This window comes from Canis aureus, chromosome 9, assembly GCF_053574225.1.
Source record: "Canis aureus isolate CA01 chromosome 9, VMU_Caureus_v.1.0, whole genome shotgun sequence".
NCBI lineage: Eukaryota > Metazoa > Chordata > Mammalia > Carnivora > Canidae > Canis > Canis aureus.
Window position 1 is genome coordinate 20,997,779 of NC_135619.1, and position 16,960 is coordinate 21,014,738.

The window sequence follows — 16,960 nt, forward strand, 5'->3', positions numbered from 1 at the left end:
TAGACTTTCTAAGGAAGCTAAAGCAATAAGAATCCATAGTGAAAAAAAAAAATCAGTGTTTGATTATGTATATGTTTAAAATTGTGGTAAAATTAACATAAAAAGTATACAAATCAAATGATATTTTGGGGAAAATATTTGCATCACATAGAAGTATACAAAGAATTTATGTAACTATTATACAGAGATATCTCATAAACTATTAAGAAAAAAAGAAAGTCTATACAGGCACATATCCACACAGCCAAATGAACATAAGAAAAGACACTGACATGGGTGCCTGGATGACTCAGTCGGTCAAGTGTCCAACTCTTGGTTTTGGCTCAGGTTTTGATCTCAGGGTAGTGAGATTGAGCCCTGTGTTAGGCTCTGTGCCCAATGTGGAGTCTGCTTGTCATTTTCTCTCTTTCCCTCTCCCTACTCTCTGCCCCTCTTCCTGCATGCTTTCTCTCTCTCCCTTTCTCTCTCAGATAAATAAAAAGGAAAAAAGGAAAGATGCTGAAAAGAGTGGGGAAATGGGTATTTTTATACACTGTTGGTGAAGTTTAGAATGCTACAATCCTTTTGGTTAAGAAAGTACAAGTATATCTTGGGAGAACACTACTAGTTTCATAGTTGGTCATAGAGAACTAGATCTTTCGCTAAATGAGGAGCCTTAATTCTATCAATAATTTATAAGAATATGTTTTAAAAATAGAAAATAGTTATTCCTTTCATTTACATCAGAAGATGCCAAGGCAGGGAAATTTTGGTAGTTACAGTTGGAGAGGAGAAGGATGGAGAAAGGGGCACTTTGAGAAAGCAGGTATGGATGGGGTGGCAGTTTGGATTACGGAAGTGTCACATGAGGTCTTGATGCCTAAGGAATGGGATGAAGCAAGAGATGGTACAAGTTTTTGATAACTTTTCATATTTGTCTTTGGTTCTTCCATTTGCTGTTTTGCCATGAAAATATCTTCCAAATTCTAGATGACTGAGTTCAAGTGTTAGGTCTGCTTTGGAGGGAGCAAAACTTCATTGGTTCTGCTGCTGTCATCCAGCATCTTCTTAACGATTCCCTTCTTTCCTTTCTTCCAGTGCCATGGAGAAGAGAACAGAGCTTGCACAGGAAAGGAGAAAACTATATTTGAAGCATTTACTGTCATAAAGTAGTTCTGCAGAAGGATTGGTTGCTCCGAGGGTCCCTATGTCTACTAAACCCTCCTTATTTTTACATGGCCATTCCGCATCTCTCCAGATTTCAAATCAGCTGTCCTATGGATTAAGTTCTCTGATGAGTTCATAAAAAGTCATTAATTTTCTGTCTGTCCAGCTTTCTTCTTGTTGCAAATATGAGAGCTACAGTTTTGAGCTGCAGCTACAAGTGACAAGATTTTAAGTAATTAAGTTACTAAAGCAATGCAGGTAAACTGAATGATGATAAAAATTAAAGAAAAGTTGGCATAAATTTAAAGGATAGTTTAGAAAGAATGTATGAGTGATATAACTAAGAAGATAACATCAGTCCAAAAAATTTGTAAATACTTATTGAGCATTTACTAAGTGCAATGTATCTTATTAAGTGCTTGCCTAACTTTTAAAATGGAGTCTTTTCAATTTCAACTAACCACTTAACTAACCACTTCTAGTTAAGTTCTCTTATTATTCCCATTATGAAGAAACTGAGGCACAGAGAGTTAGGTTGACTTGCTGAAGGTCATACAATTAATCAGTTTTAGAACTGGGACTCTAATTCAGGAAGTCTGAATCCCCAGTCTGTCTTCATATAATAAATAAAATGAGGCTACCACTTTTTTCAGATATTAAAAGGAACTCAGTTGAACAAAGAAAGAACATGCTGTAAGAAATAGTTCAATAGCAGAAGATACTATAACAGTAAATGAAAGGAGACATATTCTCAGATTGAAAGGAAGGAAAGAAAAGGAAAGCCTGTGAGGATTTTAGAGCATCCTGACCATGGCAGCATGTCTGACCCAGGCAGACAGTTCTAAGAGTTGCTTGGAATGGTATTCAAGGTCCATAGGAACAAAACTGTCCATCTTATCTTACTTTTCTTGTATATACCCTCAGATGCCTCTCTATTATTCAATGGCAACTCCAGCTCTTGAACTCTGAAAATTCCACTGAAAGTGGTGAAGAAAGATTCTTATTTTAAATTATATCTTCCCACTCTTTGTGAGTATTATGTGCATTACATTTCTAAAGAATCATTCTCTTTGCCTGAGGAACAAGACAGTTTAAAAATAACTTGTGTTGTGATTAAAAAAGTCTTTGTATAAGGATACCTGAAAGAAAGTGTGTACAGGTATCTGTATAACATATAATGGATGATAGCTTTCTTTTTTCTTTTTTCAGATTTTTTTCCTGATTAAAATAACAAACTTACCCACTCCTCTGGCAATCACTCATTTCTTCTCTCTATCTATGAGTATGGGTTTTGATTTTTTTTTTAGATACAATATATAAGTAAAATCATGCAGTATTTGTCTTTCTTTGTCTGACTTATTTCACTTATCACATTACCCTTGCAGTTAATTGGTGTGGTCACAAATGGCATGATTCCATTCTTTTTTAAGGTTGAGTAGTATTCTAGTGTATGTGTGTGTGTGTGTGAGCATGCGCGTGTGTGTATGGGTATGTTTGATCTATCTATCTATCATCTATCTATCTATCTATCTATCTATCTATCTATCTATCTATCTATCTATCTATCATCTATCTATCTATCTTCATCATCATCATCATCTATCTATTATCTATCTGTCTATCTATCTAGATATCTATCTATCATCTATCTATCTATCATCTATCTATCTATCATCTGTCTCTCAGTTCTTTATCCATTCATCCACTGATGGACACTCAAGTTGTTTATGTATCTTGGCTATTATAAATAATGCTGCAATGAATATATGGGTGCATATATCTTTTCCAATTAATGTTTTTGTTTTCTTCAGATAGATAGATACTCAGTAGTGGAATTTCTGATCATGTGGTATTTCTATTTTTAATTTTTTGAGGAATTTCCTTATCGTTTTCTATAGTGGCTGCACCAATTTATATTACCATCAACAGTGCATGAAGGTTCCATTTTTCCTACATCCTCACCACTTTTTTTTTTTCTTGGTTTTTTTATACTAGCCATTCTGACTGGTGTGAGGTGATATCTCATTGTGGTTTTGATTTCTGTGTCCCTGATGATTAGTGATATTGCAAATCTTTTTCATTTGTATGTTGGCCATCTCTATATCTTCTTTGGCAGGAGAAAGGTCTACTCAGATTTGCCCATTTAAAAAAAATTAATTAATTAATTAATTAATTAATTAATTAAGAGAGAGAGAGAGCAGGGAGGGGCAGAGGGAGAGAAAAATCTCAAGCATGCTTCTGGCTGAGTGTGGAGTCTGATATGGGGCTCAATCTCACAACCCTGAGGTCATGAACTGAGCCAAAATCAAGAGTCATCACTTAACCAACTGAGCCACCAGATGCCCCTTCTGTGTACTTTTAATTGGACTTTGTTGTTACTGAAATGAGTTCTTTATATATTTTAGATATTAATCTCTTATCAGAGATTGATTTGTAAATATATTTTCTCATTCATTTGGTTGCTTTTTTGTTTTATTGATTTTTGTTGTTGTGTGTGCAGAAGCTTTTGAGTTTGATATAGTCCAGTTTATTTTTGCTTTTGTTTCCCCTTGCCTTTGGAGTCAGATCAAGAAAGCTTTGCTAAGATTGATGTCAAGGAGCTTACCAACTAGGTTTTTTTCTAAGAGTATTATGGTTTCAGGTCTTATATTAAAGTCTTTAATCCATTTTGAATTAATTTTTGTATATGATGTGAGATGGTGGTCCAGTTTCTTTCTTTCTTTCTTTCTTTCTTTCTTTCTTTCTTTCTTTCTTTCTTTCTTTCTTTCTCTTTCTTTCTTTCTTTTTCTTTCTTTCTTTCTTTCTTTCTTTCTTTCTTTCTTTCTTTCTTTCTTTCTTCTTTCTTTCTTTTTTCTTTCTTCTTTCTTTCTTTCTCTTTCTTCTTTCTTCCTTCCTTTCTTCTTTCATCCTTCCTTTCTCCTTCCTTCTTTCCTTCCTTCCTTCCTTCCTTCCTTCCTTCCTTCCTTCCTTCCTTCCTCTTTCTATCTTTCTTTCTTTCTTTCTTTCTTTCTTTCTTTCTTTCTTTCTCTTTCTCTCTTTCTTTCTTTCTTTCTTTCTTTCTTTCTTTCTTTCTTTCTTTCTTTCTTTCTTTCTTCCTTCCTTCCTTCCTTCCTTCCTTCCTTCCTTCCTTCCTTCCTTCCTTCCTTCCTTCCTTTCTTTCCTTCTTTCTTTCTTCTTTTCTTTCTTCTTTTTTTTTTGTATGTGGCTGTTCAGTTTCCCCAACACCATTTATTGAAGAGACTACCCTTTCCCCACTGTATATACTTACCTCTTTTGTTGTAAAGTGATTGATCATATATGTGGTTTATTTCTGAGCTCTCTATTCTGTTTCATTGATCTATGTGTCTGTTTTTATGCCAGTACCACACTGTTTAATTACTATAGCTTTATAGTATAGTTTGAAATCAAAGAGTATGATACCTCCAGATTTCTTTCTCCAGATTGTTTTAGCTTTAGGGTCTTTTGTTGTTCTATATAAATGTTAGAATTATTTGCTCTAGTTTTGTGAAAAATACCACCGGAATTTTGATAGGGATTGCATTAAATCTATAGATTGCTTTGGATAGTATGGACATTTTAACAATATTAATACTTAACAGTCCATGAACACAGAATGTCTTTCCATTTATTTGTGTCTTCTTCACTTTCTTTCATTGGTAGTCTTATAGCTTTTAGTGTACAGGTATTTCACCTCAGTTAAATTTATTCCTAGTTATTTAATTCTTTTGATGTGATTTTAAATGGGATTTTCTTGATTTCTCAATATTTTTTATTTTTAGTGTATAGAAATACAACAGATCTTTTATATTAATTTTGTATCCAGAAACTTTATTGAATTCATTTATAATTTATTTTTTTAATTTTTTCATTTATAATCTCTAATAGTTTTTTTGGCAGGATCTTTAACGTTCTCTCTCTCTATATTATTATATCATATATGAATAGTGACAATATTCTTCCGTTTTCAATTTGTTTGCCTATTATTTCTTTTTCTTTGCAAGTTGCTGTGGGTACAACTCCCAATTTTATGTTAAGTAAAAGTGGGGAGAGTGGGCATCTTTGTCTTGTTCCTGATCTTAGCAGAAAAGCTTTCAGCATCCCACCATTGAGTATGATGTCAGCTGGGAGTTTGTCATATAAGGGCTTTATTATGTTGAGGTATGTTGCCTCAATATCCACTTCGTTGAGAGTTTTTATTGTAAACATAAGTCGAATATTGTCAAATGTTTTTTCTATTGAGATGATCGTATGATTTTTATATTTCATTTTGTTAGTGTGATATATCACCATGATTGATTTGCAGATGTTAAACAATCCGTTTCTCTGGAATAAATCCTGCTTAATGATGGTGTATGATCTTTTCAATGTATTGTTGACTTTAGTTTGCTAATATTCCATTTAATATTTTTACATCCATGTTCATCAGGATTATTGACCTGCAATTTTCTTTTTTTTGTGGTGTCATTGTCTGGTTTTGCTATCAGGGTAATGCTGGCCTCAAAAAATGAGTTTGGAAGCATTATTTCTCTTCATTTTGTTGGAAGAGTTTGAGATGGATAGATACTAAATCTTTGAATCCTTGATAGAATTCACCAGTGCAATCATTTAGTCCTACACTTTCATTTGTTGGGAAGTTTTTGATTTCTGATTCAATCTCTTTACTAGTGATCAATCTATTCAGATTTTCTATTTTTTTATAATTAAGTCTTGGGAGATTATAAGTTTCCAGGAATTTATCTATTTCTTTTAGGTTGCCTAATTTACTGGTATATAATTGAGCATAGTAGTCTCTTACAATCCTTTCTAATTCTGTTGTATTAGTTATAACTTCTATTTTATTTTTGATTTTATTTATTTGAGCCCTCTCTTTGTCTTGGTATGTTTAGCTAAAGGTTTGATAATTTTATCTTTTTAAGGAACCTGCTTTTAGTTTCATTGACCTTTTCTATTTTCTTTTTATACTCTATTTCATTTATTTATGCCATGATCTTTATTATTTTCTTCCTTACTAATTTTATACTTCCATTTTTTTTCCTTTTCGGTTTTCATTGGTTGTAAAGTTAAATTGTTTGAGATTTTGCTTGTTTCCTGAGGTGGGCCTGTATTGCTGTGAACTTCCCTCTTGGAACCACTTTCCTATAGATTTTGGTGTGTCATGTTTATTTGTCCCTTAGTATTTTTCATTTCTCTTTTGATTTGTATCATTAAGGTATTTTCCTGAGAGTTTGTCTTGTTCTTCCACTTGGAACATATTTTCCCGTTTCCTCATTTTGCTTGAATTTCTGTGTTTCTGTGGATTAGGCAAATAGCTACTTCTCTCATTCTTGAAGGAGTGTACTTGCGTAGGTGATGATACTTTTTATCCAACTTAGCCTTGGTCAATCAAATCTTTTTGATTGGCTGAACCTTCTGACTTATTCTTGATATGTTCCTGTTGTTGAGGGTATGCCAAGACCTGTCAGGGATCCAAGGGGAAGGATCTCATTTAGCATCTAGTTTCAGGCTGATTAGAAGCCAGACCCTCTGGTAGCAGCTTTTAAAGTATATAAATATATAGTCCCGTGGGGCTATAATCCAATCCCTTGTTGGCCTCTAGACATGGAGGACTGGAGGTGTCTCCTGGGCTATCATTGCAAAATTCCGGGCACGAGTATATGAAGTCCTTTCTGTGAGATCTTGTTATCCTGCTATGAGGCCAAGGGAATGTGTAAGGATGGGGTCTCCCTTCCTTGCCTTTATGGAGTACCTTGTTAGCCTTTATGTATGTGGGAAACCTGAAGCTTGTCCTTCAGGTTGAAGCTCCAGGCTAAATAAATAGGCCATTTTCACAGAAAGACTGAGATTATATTTCAGTCTGCTCTTTATGCAATGCACTTGGGATGGTGGCCTGTGAAGAACTATTTTTTCTAATTGTAAATTCCCGAGGAGCCCAGGAATGCCAGCTTCCTTGGACACCAGGGCTGGAGGGGTCAAGGGGCATCCTCTGTGTGGATTGTGGGTACGTGGGCAGTGCTGGGGGAGGGGCACACTCACTAGTTTTAGGAAGGCAATGGGGTAGTTTTGCCTTCACTCATGGTGGGTTTTAGTAATGTAGCAGGACAGTGCCTTGTCTGTGTGTGTGTGCTAGCTTTAGTCTGGGAGTAGCAGAACGCCTACTTGTCAACCCCATACAGGGAGTGAGGGAGTGCTATAACTCCCTGCAATGTAGCTTCAGCAAGGCAGTGGGACAGTGCCATGACAGCTCATTCTGCCAATCTTAGCAAGGTGGCAGGAAGGTGCTATATTTAAGTTTACCCACCTGTGCTAGCAGGTAGGTGGAAGTAAGAAAATGGCATCCACCATTGCCTCTGTCTCTGGGGAGAGTTTCAACTGTCCCTTGCTCCTTTGGCAGATGTTTTTAGATTAGCAAATAAATTGCCTTCAGATATAGTCTAGGCACATTTTGAATGCTGGTTTTTTAGCTGGGTGTCTGGGCAAGTGAGACTGTCCATGAGCCCTTTAAAAGGAAGCTCTTAGTTTTCTTGTAGCATGTTGGGTCACTTGGAAGTCTACGTCATTGGCTTTCTAAGCCAGATGTTTTGGGAGGCTCATTTTCCCTGGTGCAGATCCTAGGGTTTGGGTGCCTGGTGTGGAGCACTAACCCCTTGCTCCTCCAGGAGAAACACCAGACGAATGAGATCCCTCCCTATTGTGTCAACATGCCAGGGATGAGGTTTTGGGGAGATCATGTTTCTGCCTACCTGTTTTGATGTGGGTTTTTAAAAAATCCTTTATTGTGGAAGATAGTTCATCTAGTTTTAAGATCTTTTTCTGAGGGAAATAATCAATATGTAATGTAATTTGGTATGTCTGTGGGAGGAGCTGAATTCAGGATCTTCCTAGCTGCCATCTTATGGAAGTCTCCTCTATAGGTGACAGTTTTTAATTATGCTTGGGGGAGATAATTTGTTTAATATAGGAACAAAATATAGGTAAGAAAAAAATGGGGGATCCCTGGGTGGCTCAGCGGTTTAGCACCTGCCTTCGGCCCAGGGGGTAATCTTGGAGTCCCGGGATCGAGTCCCACATCAGGCTCCCTGCAGGGAGTCTGCTTCTCCCTCTGCCTGTGCCTCTGCCTCTCTCTCTCTCTCTCTCTCTCTCTCTGTGTCTCTCATGAATAAATAAATAAAACATTTTTAAAAAAGAAAAAATGTTATGCTAGATATATTTGGCATGTATTCAAATATATATGTTGTCAACAAGTTGGATAAATCCCCTAAATATAAAATATATAAAATTTGAGGGATGTAGTTGACCATAGGTCCTTTTTGGTAGTAATGGAGGGAGAAGGAGGCAGACAGGACTGGGGGCAATATTATTTTAATTAGAAGAATTTTTAACACAAAGTGTAAGGCAACATTCTCTTTACTGTGGATACTGGTTATGTTTAATACATACAGTGGGTGATTGTCAAGTGCTTATTTGTAAACATTTTATATACTCTTAATGCTGAAAGTGTGGGAACACTCAGAATGCCTGGGGAGGGGGGATTTGCAGAAATCTTACTGTAAGTCCAGCAATTACAGTAAAATTACTGTAATATTTTGCAACACCATTCTTTATTTCAAAGTCCAGCCTAGACTTTTAAAATATTTGATTATTGTTGGATTATAGCAAAATAACATTCTGTTGAAAACAGGCCCTCCCATCCAATTTTAAATGTATTGAGACAGCAGCAATGTCAGTCCAAGTCTGAAAATCTGCTTCTTTAACCTTTTTAGTGGATGAGCAGATCACATCATCAGAAAATATGAGATTGGAAAGTCTAGTAGGAAGTTTTGCTTTTAAATTTGTGTTAGTGTGGAGAGAAAGTGGGCTCTCCAGTGACTCTTTACCTGGCAGCACGAAGAGGGGCTACACACTGGCATCCCAGCTGGAGGAGCCAAGGGTTACCCAGTGCTTTTTATTTCAGCATTAAAATACTATAGAGAAAAGGGTCTGACTTCCCACCTTTAATATTGCTCAATCATTTCTTTTTTACTTCTTGCTTCAGTGAGCACAGTATGTGGTTTTCAGGGGGAATTTACTGAAAAGAGAACCCTTCACTGTTTTATGGATGGATTTTGGAGGAATCTACAGTCAATGCATGTTTCTAAATTCCTTCACAACTGCTGTGATTCTCTAAATCTTGGTAAGGGCATGGTGAAAAATTTGCTCTTAATTTATATTTTAATGAGTGACAGAATATTTTGACATTAGCAAATGAAGAGAAATGTTTTGTATAACATCAGTGACTCAAACCATGAGTGTGGCTTTCTATTTTGGCCAATTGTACTGAGCAGGTAATCATAATCAAATAGCAGGGGTGTGTGAAGCACAGGACAATTTTTTTTTGAAATTTTCTGGGTAAGTGAGATCATTTGTGTCAGTCTTGTTATTAGAATGGTTATCTGCTTTCTGTGTTAGGACTGTGCTCTCCCCACTTTCTTTTTCTTGCCCGAATTTACCCAAAATATTTTTGCAAATGTATTTATGATTTGGAGTCTAGAATTATTTTTGGGTTTCAAGTTTTTGCTTTCCATTTAAGGGCCACTCTCAGCATTTCACCAACATCTCCTAAACCATAGTGAGTAAAGGATGACAAGAAACAAGACAGAAAGTGTTAGTGTGTTAAGGAAAGGTCCAGTGTGGAGCCTTTTTGTCTTATGGCATGGGAAAGGCCATGCTTCTGGTGACTGTATTCATCAGCTATTTGGATTCTGCTTCATGCAGATTCTGATTTAGGGCATATGGTATCATCTTTTAGCTGGCTTAAAAAAGGTTTACACTAAATGTAAATGTATTTTTTGGTAAATCCTTGAAAATGAATTTATATTAATCCAGGTAATTCTCTGGATCAGAAATTTAAAATTCTGAAGGAGGTATGTGTAACAAGCATAAATGAATGAAGTACATCATGTTTAGACTAATATTGCCTTTAAAACCACTGTGTGAGGGGATCCCTGGGTGGCTCAGCAGTTTAGCGCCTGCCTTCAGCCCAGGGCGTGATCCTGGACTTCCGGTTCCACATCAGGCTCCCTGCATGGAGCCTGCTTCTCCCTCTGCTGTGTCTCTGCCTTTCTCTGTCTCTCTCTCTCTGTGTCATGAATAAATAAATAAAATCTTAAAAAAATAAATAAAATCTCTGTGTGAACCTAAAATACACATATACAAATAAAGAGGCCCCCCTGGCTGGCTGCGTGTGACTCTTGTTTTATACACACTTTATCTTCTCACAGTAATAATGCTTAACTGGGTAATAGAGCTTTTTTTTCTCCTAGTCCCTGAAAAACCAACCTCTCAGCTGTAGACCCCATTTTTAGCTAGGACAAATATCATCTTATTTAACAAATCTTTCTGTAAGTGGCTAACCTAGGAAGGTACTGCTCTCTGTGGTCTCAATTGCCTAATAGAAGGTCATTTAATTTAAGTCCAAGGACCCTGTGGGAAAAATCCCAATTGGTTACTGTGCCTGTGGTCTAAATAAGGTGCTTATTAGCTGCTCCTCACAAGAAGAACTAGTTTTCAGATCTTCACCCACACCGCCTTAGTTAAAATTGAAAATTTCCTGCTTGGTATAACAAGAAAGGCAATTCAGTTCTGCTATTCCTAAATATTATTAGAAAAACTCTGCCCTTAGATACAGTTTAATTCCTGAATAGGACTGTTGCTGGGAGAACTGACTGAATATGTTATATATTGACTTAAACATTTATTGTGAAAACATGATGTATTTGCAAAGAAGTTCTGAAATCCTATGGTATACATTAAGTATTGCTTCTTTTGTAAACATTCAAAACCCATATAACTATCATTTTCAAAAATAGAGTTTGCAAAATTAATTAATTGGAGGCTTCTCCACTTCAGGTATAGACAGTTATCCAGGAATCTGCAAAGGCCTCATCTTGCAAAATTATTTAAGCACATAATAATTATACCTTTCACATGTGTAAGACATCATATAGATTACTCACTCTGAACAAGACTTTACTGGGGCACCTGAGTGGCACAGTTGGTTAAGCACCTGGCTCACATTGTGATCTCAGGGTCCTGATCTCAGGTTTCTGAGATTGAGCCCCACATTGGGCTTCATGCTCAGTGTGGAGTCTGTATAAGACTCCCATGTGAACATTGCTTCTATAAACATTGGGGTGCAGGTGTCCTGCCATTTCATTGCATCTGTATCTTTGGGGTAAATCCCCAGCAGTGCAATTGCTGGGTTGTAGGGCAGGTCTATTTTTAAGTCTTTGAGGAACCTCCACACAGTTTTCCAGAGTGGCTGCACCAGTTCACATTCCCACCAACAGTGCAAGAGGGTTCCCCTTTCTCCGCATCCTCTCCAACATTTGTTGTTTCCTGTCTTGTTAATTTTCCCCATTCTCACTGGTGTGAGGTGGTATCTCCTTGTGGTTTTGATTTGTATTTCAAACTGTGGAAGGAGCCTCAGTGTCCATAGACAGATAAATGGATAAAGAAGTTGTGGTCTATATATACAATGGAATATTACTCAGCCATTAGAAATGACAAATACCCACTATTTGCTTCAACGTAGATGGAACTGGAGGATATTATGCTGAGTGAAGTAAGTCAATCGGAGAAGGACAAACATTTTATATTCATTTGGGGAATATAAAAAATATTGAAAGGGAATAAAGGGGAAAGGAAAGAAAATGAGTGGGAAATATTAGTGAGGGAGACAGAACATGAGAGACTCCTAACTCTGGGGAACGAAAGAAGGGGTAGTGGAAAGGGAGGTGGGTGGGGGGATGGGGTGACTGGGTGATGGGCACTGAGGGGGGCACTTGACGGGATGAGCACTGGGTGTTATGCTATATGTTGCAAATTGAACTCCAATAGAAAAAATATACAAAAAAAAAGATCTTTTGTTAGGAAAAAAAGACTCCCGTGTGCACTCGCATAAGTCCCCACCATGTGCACATGCCCTCTCTCAAATAAATAAATAAATCTTTATAAAAACCAAACATCTATTAAGGCAAATTATAAGTAACTCTGCCTTTCTAGCTATAAATAAGCCTTTCCATTTCCCATGAAAGTTTATTATTATCCTCTTTATGTGGAAGAGTAAATGGAGGCAAAGACTGAGCATTACTAGTAGGTCTATTGACTGCCTCGATTGATTAGTATATTATAAAGGGATTAATACCATTGAATAGAGTATAACTTTGATATTTATGACTCATCTCCAGTAATGCTGAATTATTTGTCATGTCAGCAAAATGAAATCATATTTACATTTACAGTAAAAAATACCCTCTATAATGGTTTTAAAACATGGACAACCAATTTTCTGATACAACTCCATTAAGAGGTGACATCTTCATCTTTTCTGGAGCCAGGACTCTGATTTCTTAACCAGTAGAATAGTGAAAGTCACTCTGTACGGTCTTTGGCCTAGGTTTTAAGAAGTGGCAGCTTCCCCTTTCTGTCTTTTGGGATGCTTGATCTTGGAACCCAGACACCATACCCCGAGGAAAGGAAAGCATCCAGATAGAAGCATCATGCAGCATTCAGTGCACAGCTGTAGCTGAACTTCTAGATTATAGCCAGCTTCAACATATCAGCCATGAATGAACCATTTTGAAAATGGATCATCTGGTCTTCAGCTGAGCTGCCATTGATGCTGCTGTATGGAGCACAGATTAGCCATTTCTGTTGATCTCTGCCCAAGTTACAAATTCAAAAACAAAAACAAAAATGACTATTGGTGTTTTTAAGGCACCTAAATTTTGAGGCGATTTTTTTCCTGCTCTAAGAAAATGACAACATTCCCAGGTCCCTTCTTTAGTACAGCAAAAGTTAGGTACTACTTGAAATCTCAACTTTTGATACTATATTGGCTTACAGAAGAAGAAAGTGGACATACCAGATTTCTGAAAAAGCTCTCAGTTTTCACTAAATATTGGTGGAACTGTAATTGTTCTAGGATGATGCATCACAGCCTAATGTAATCTACTGACCATCTACTAAGTGCCAAGCACTATTGTAACTTCAATGGAGGCCGCTTTGCTGTTTTTAGTTCTGCTTGAGCTACTGGTTCACTATTGGCCATTTGACAGATTATTCTGTACTAATGAGTCCCATTTCCTCGTCTGTAATATGAGATAAACATTCAAGTCCTTCAGGTCTAATATATTACTTATGATTCTAAAACTTTAGCTGCTCCATTTAAAAATCCAAATGTTTATTGCTCTTCCCTTCATTATTGGAATATTCTTCACTTTATAGCAAGTATTTCATTCCTAGGAAGGGTTGAAAGTAGTTTAACCTGATGTTAAACTCTCATGTTCTCCAATTAATGACAGTTATCCAACCTAAATTTAAAACCACAAAGATAAAAGGACCCAGAAGCTGAGATGAGGAAGCTCTGATGGGCAAGTGAAAATAGGGCCAATAATATTTGCTTCATAGGGTTTTCAGAAGATATAATAAATGGTAAAGCTTATAATTTAGAGCCTAACACTTAGTAGACCCCCAACAAATATTTTCATTCCTTTTTTCCTGAGAAGCAATCCAGACTAATCAGTTTTTGAAAGGTAAAATTTTGGTCATGGAGTTGCATAAGATGCTTTTCCTAATTTCATAAGTTTCTTAGTTCTAAATGCCCTACATTAAAAGGTTGTTATAAATATATGTACTTCCTTTGTCCATCTACATTGTCTGATTTTTTATTTAAGGATGCAAGCTAGGATATGTTTGATGAAAAATTTATTCTAAGGAAATGCCTGAAGAGATGAACTATGGCATGGCATTTTATAAAATTCATAAATTGTAGTATTCTCTTATTGGACACATCTTAATTAACAATGTATTGTTGTTGGGGTGCCTGGTTGGCTTAGTTGGTTAAATTTCTGCCTTCGGCTCAGGTCATGATCTCAGGGTTCTGGGATCAAGCCCTGTGTCAGGCTCCCTGCTCAGCGGAGAGTCTGCTTCTCCCTCTCACTCTGCCTCTCCCCAGTGTTCATTCCTTCTATTGCTCTCTCTCAAATAAATAAATAAATAAATAAATAAATAAATAAATAAAATCTCTAAAGAAATAATATATTGTTATTTCCTTGAGTGTATTAGTTATCTATTGCTGTGTCACAAATTATCCCAAGACTTGGTGTTTAAAACAACAATAGATATTTATTGTCATTCAATTTTTATGGATCAGACATTTAGGAGTGGCTTAGTTGGATGTTTCTGACTTAGGTCTCTCATGAGATTGTAGACAAGATGTCAGCCAGTGCTGCAGTCATCTGAAAGTTTGACTGCAGCTGAAGGATTTGCTTCCACTGATTCACTCTAGTGCTGCAAGTTGGTGCTGGCTATTAGGAGAGATCAGTTTCTTACTATGCCAGTCAGGTCCTGATTTCTCCATAGAGCTACTTCAGCATCCTTATGAGAAAACATTTGATTCTCTGGGAGAGCAAGGAGGAGCAATGTCATTGACGGCCTAGACTTGCAACTCAAACTCTAACACTTGTATGATATCTTATCAATTACACAGGTCAGTTCTATTCATTTTGGGAGGGAACCACCCAAGGGCTAGATAACTAGGAAATAAGAATCATTGTTGACCATCGTGGATGATGGTTACCATGTCAAGGTTTTAGCTTAGTCTCTTTTGTCTTATCATTATACAATATACTCTCCATGGATAAACCCATCCATATACCATCACATACTTTACATACCATCATTTAAGCCCATATATACTCCCAAGTATATAAATAATTTTAGATTTTTCTTCTTCAGACTTCAATGAATAATGCCAATAGGGCATTCATTTTACCCGACTGATATTTACTGAGTAATCACTGGAACCAAGCCTTCAACTAGTCTGGGTAAACAAGAGAGACCTCCTGTCCTCAGGGAGATCACTATTTGGTGAAGCAGGAGGAAAATAAGTAAATAAAGATTGCATTCTGTAGTTAGCATAATCAAAGCAGTATACTGCTGTGATAATAGGGTGTATGGGAAGAGAGGAGAGGGTTAGCTATTGTAGATGCAGTGGAAAAAGATGTACTCTTTGAACAAGTGACATTTAAGCTGAGGCTGGAGGAAGATGTGAAGGGGTGTAGGGTAGAAACTGTTCCAGGTGCTGAGAACAGTGAGTGCAAAGTCCCCAAGGTAAGGAAGAGCATAGTGTCATGTAGAGAATGTCAGAACTATTGTGGCTGGAGCATTGCGAGTGAGAGAGAGAGAGAGAGAGAGAGTGCCAAGTGATAAAATTGGTGAGGTAGGTAGGGACTAGATCACTTAGGTACTTGTAATCCAGAGCCTTATAATGTATGTCATGGGTTTTGAGTATAATAGGAAGAGAAAGGGATTTTATGCACTGTCCAGTCATACAGTGTATGTGTATATATATATATAGTAACAAGTCCATATGATTGTTATTCTCTTGTCTGCTCTGAATTGCTAGTCCTTAATGCTTCCTGAATCACTGAATAGCAGCACCATCCACCATTTAAGAGTGTATAGACTCTGGAGTTAGGCAGACCTTGAGTCCTGTCTCTATAGCTTACTAACAAAGAGATCTTTGAAGTGTTATTTATTTTGTCTGATCTCTAATTTCCTCACCTTTAAAGTGGGAATTGTGGTGATGATTACATTATCAGGCACTTGGTCATATTTGATACATGATAGCTATGATGAATATTTTCTTTAAACAGTGAAACTGGGCCCTCTGAAGTATTTCCAGCTCGTGTTCTTTAGTTTACTTATGAAATATCTATCCAAATTCTATTTTCATGACCGGCAGTTTAGAATACAGAATCTGGTGCAGCATAGGGCTTTTACTACAGGGCAAAATAATTTCCTAGTTAAGTCATGTGCTAAAATGGGTTTTAAAGTATTAGGAAAAATTTTGAGATTCACTTTACTGTTCTTCCTCCCCAAATTGGCTTGGGATTCTTGTTTCTAATCTGTGAATTAACTAGGTTCATTGTGACTAGGCTTTGAGTACAAGCCGGTGTTCTAAGTCCAAACTTGGACTCACCATCACTAAGTCCAGTATTTCTTAATACAAAGTTCAGTATTTATTTTTTATTATATATTCTTAAAAGTATTGGCTCCTAAAGATTTCTGTAAAAAACTGATTTAATGGAGACACTGCATATTGTTTCCCTCCCTTGGAAACTTAAAATGATGATGAACAGCTATGGTTCAATGGAAATCTGTTTAATAGTGTTTAACTCATTATTTTCAAATATATTTGATCATAGGACTCTTTTTAAAAATTTTATTCCCATGTATCCTGTTTACCTGCTCTTCCTTACCACTGCCAGTCATGTCTTGCCAGTCATGTTCATGCCTTTTCTGGCCTCTAGATTTATTTGTAACATTTATTTTTTGTCATTTTTATAGTCATTCTCCAAAAAAGCCCTTTATTTTCTAAGTTATTATACTAATGTCTGATAAACTCTCTTTCCTAGTAGTCTCAGAAATTAGAAGTGCTTAGCATCAAATTTAGTTTTAGTTGGTACAAACTCCTTCCACATCTCTTAATCAGTCATCCTATTCATATTACCCTTAACTGAACATATGAGTACCAAGGAGTTCATCACTTCAAAGGGCTGCCTTCTTCGTTTTGGGCAGTTCCAATTTTTAGGAAGTTTTTTCTTTTACTGAAACCAAATGTGCCTCATTATCATTGGTGGACCTACTTTAGTCCTTGCATTAAGTTGTTGTCATGTCCTGTCTATATCATCCCTTTTTTCAGAACAGCTCTGCAAGTGATATTTCCTGATACTTGGGTTCCAGTATTTATACCTAGAACTTAAATCCTCTT

The 16,960-nt window shown here is 36.6% G+C and overlaps 1 protein-coding gene and 2 long non-coding RNA genes across 6 annotated transcripts in view; 2 read left to right on the forward strand and 1 right to left on the reverse strand.

The window, feature by feature from the left end:
- LOC144320502 (uncharacterized) overlaps positions 1-1,301 on the forward strand; it is a 100,248-nt gene extending 98,947 nt beyond the window's left edge. For all 4 annotated transcript variants that reach the window (XR_013386119.1, XR_013386117.1, XR_013386118.1 and 1 more), the window contains one exon: positions 1,078-1,301. This is a non-coding gene — a long non-coding RNA (uncharacterized LOC144320502). The remainder of the gene's footprint in view (positions 1-1,077) is intronic.
- A 5,873-nt stretch (positions 1,302-7,174) lies between these two features.
- Positions 7,175-16,960, forward strand: part of LOC144320503 (uncharacterized) — a 60,691-nt gene continuing 50,905 nt past the window's right edge. Inside the window, exon 1 of the long non-coding RNA XR_013386121.1 lies at positions 7,175-9,316. This is a non-coding gene — a long non-coding RNA (uncharacterized LOC144320503). The remainder of the gene's footprint in view (positions 9,317-16,960) is intronic.
- LOC144320501 (uncharacterized) overlaps positions 14,340-16,960 on the reverse strand; it is a 140,451-nt gene continuing 137,830 nt past the window's right edge. Inside the window, exon 12 of the transcript XR_013386100.1 lies at positions 14,340-14,585. The gene's annotated coding sequence lies outside the window, so the exon portion shown is untranslated. The remainder of the gene's footprint in view (positions 14,586-16,960) is intronic.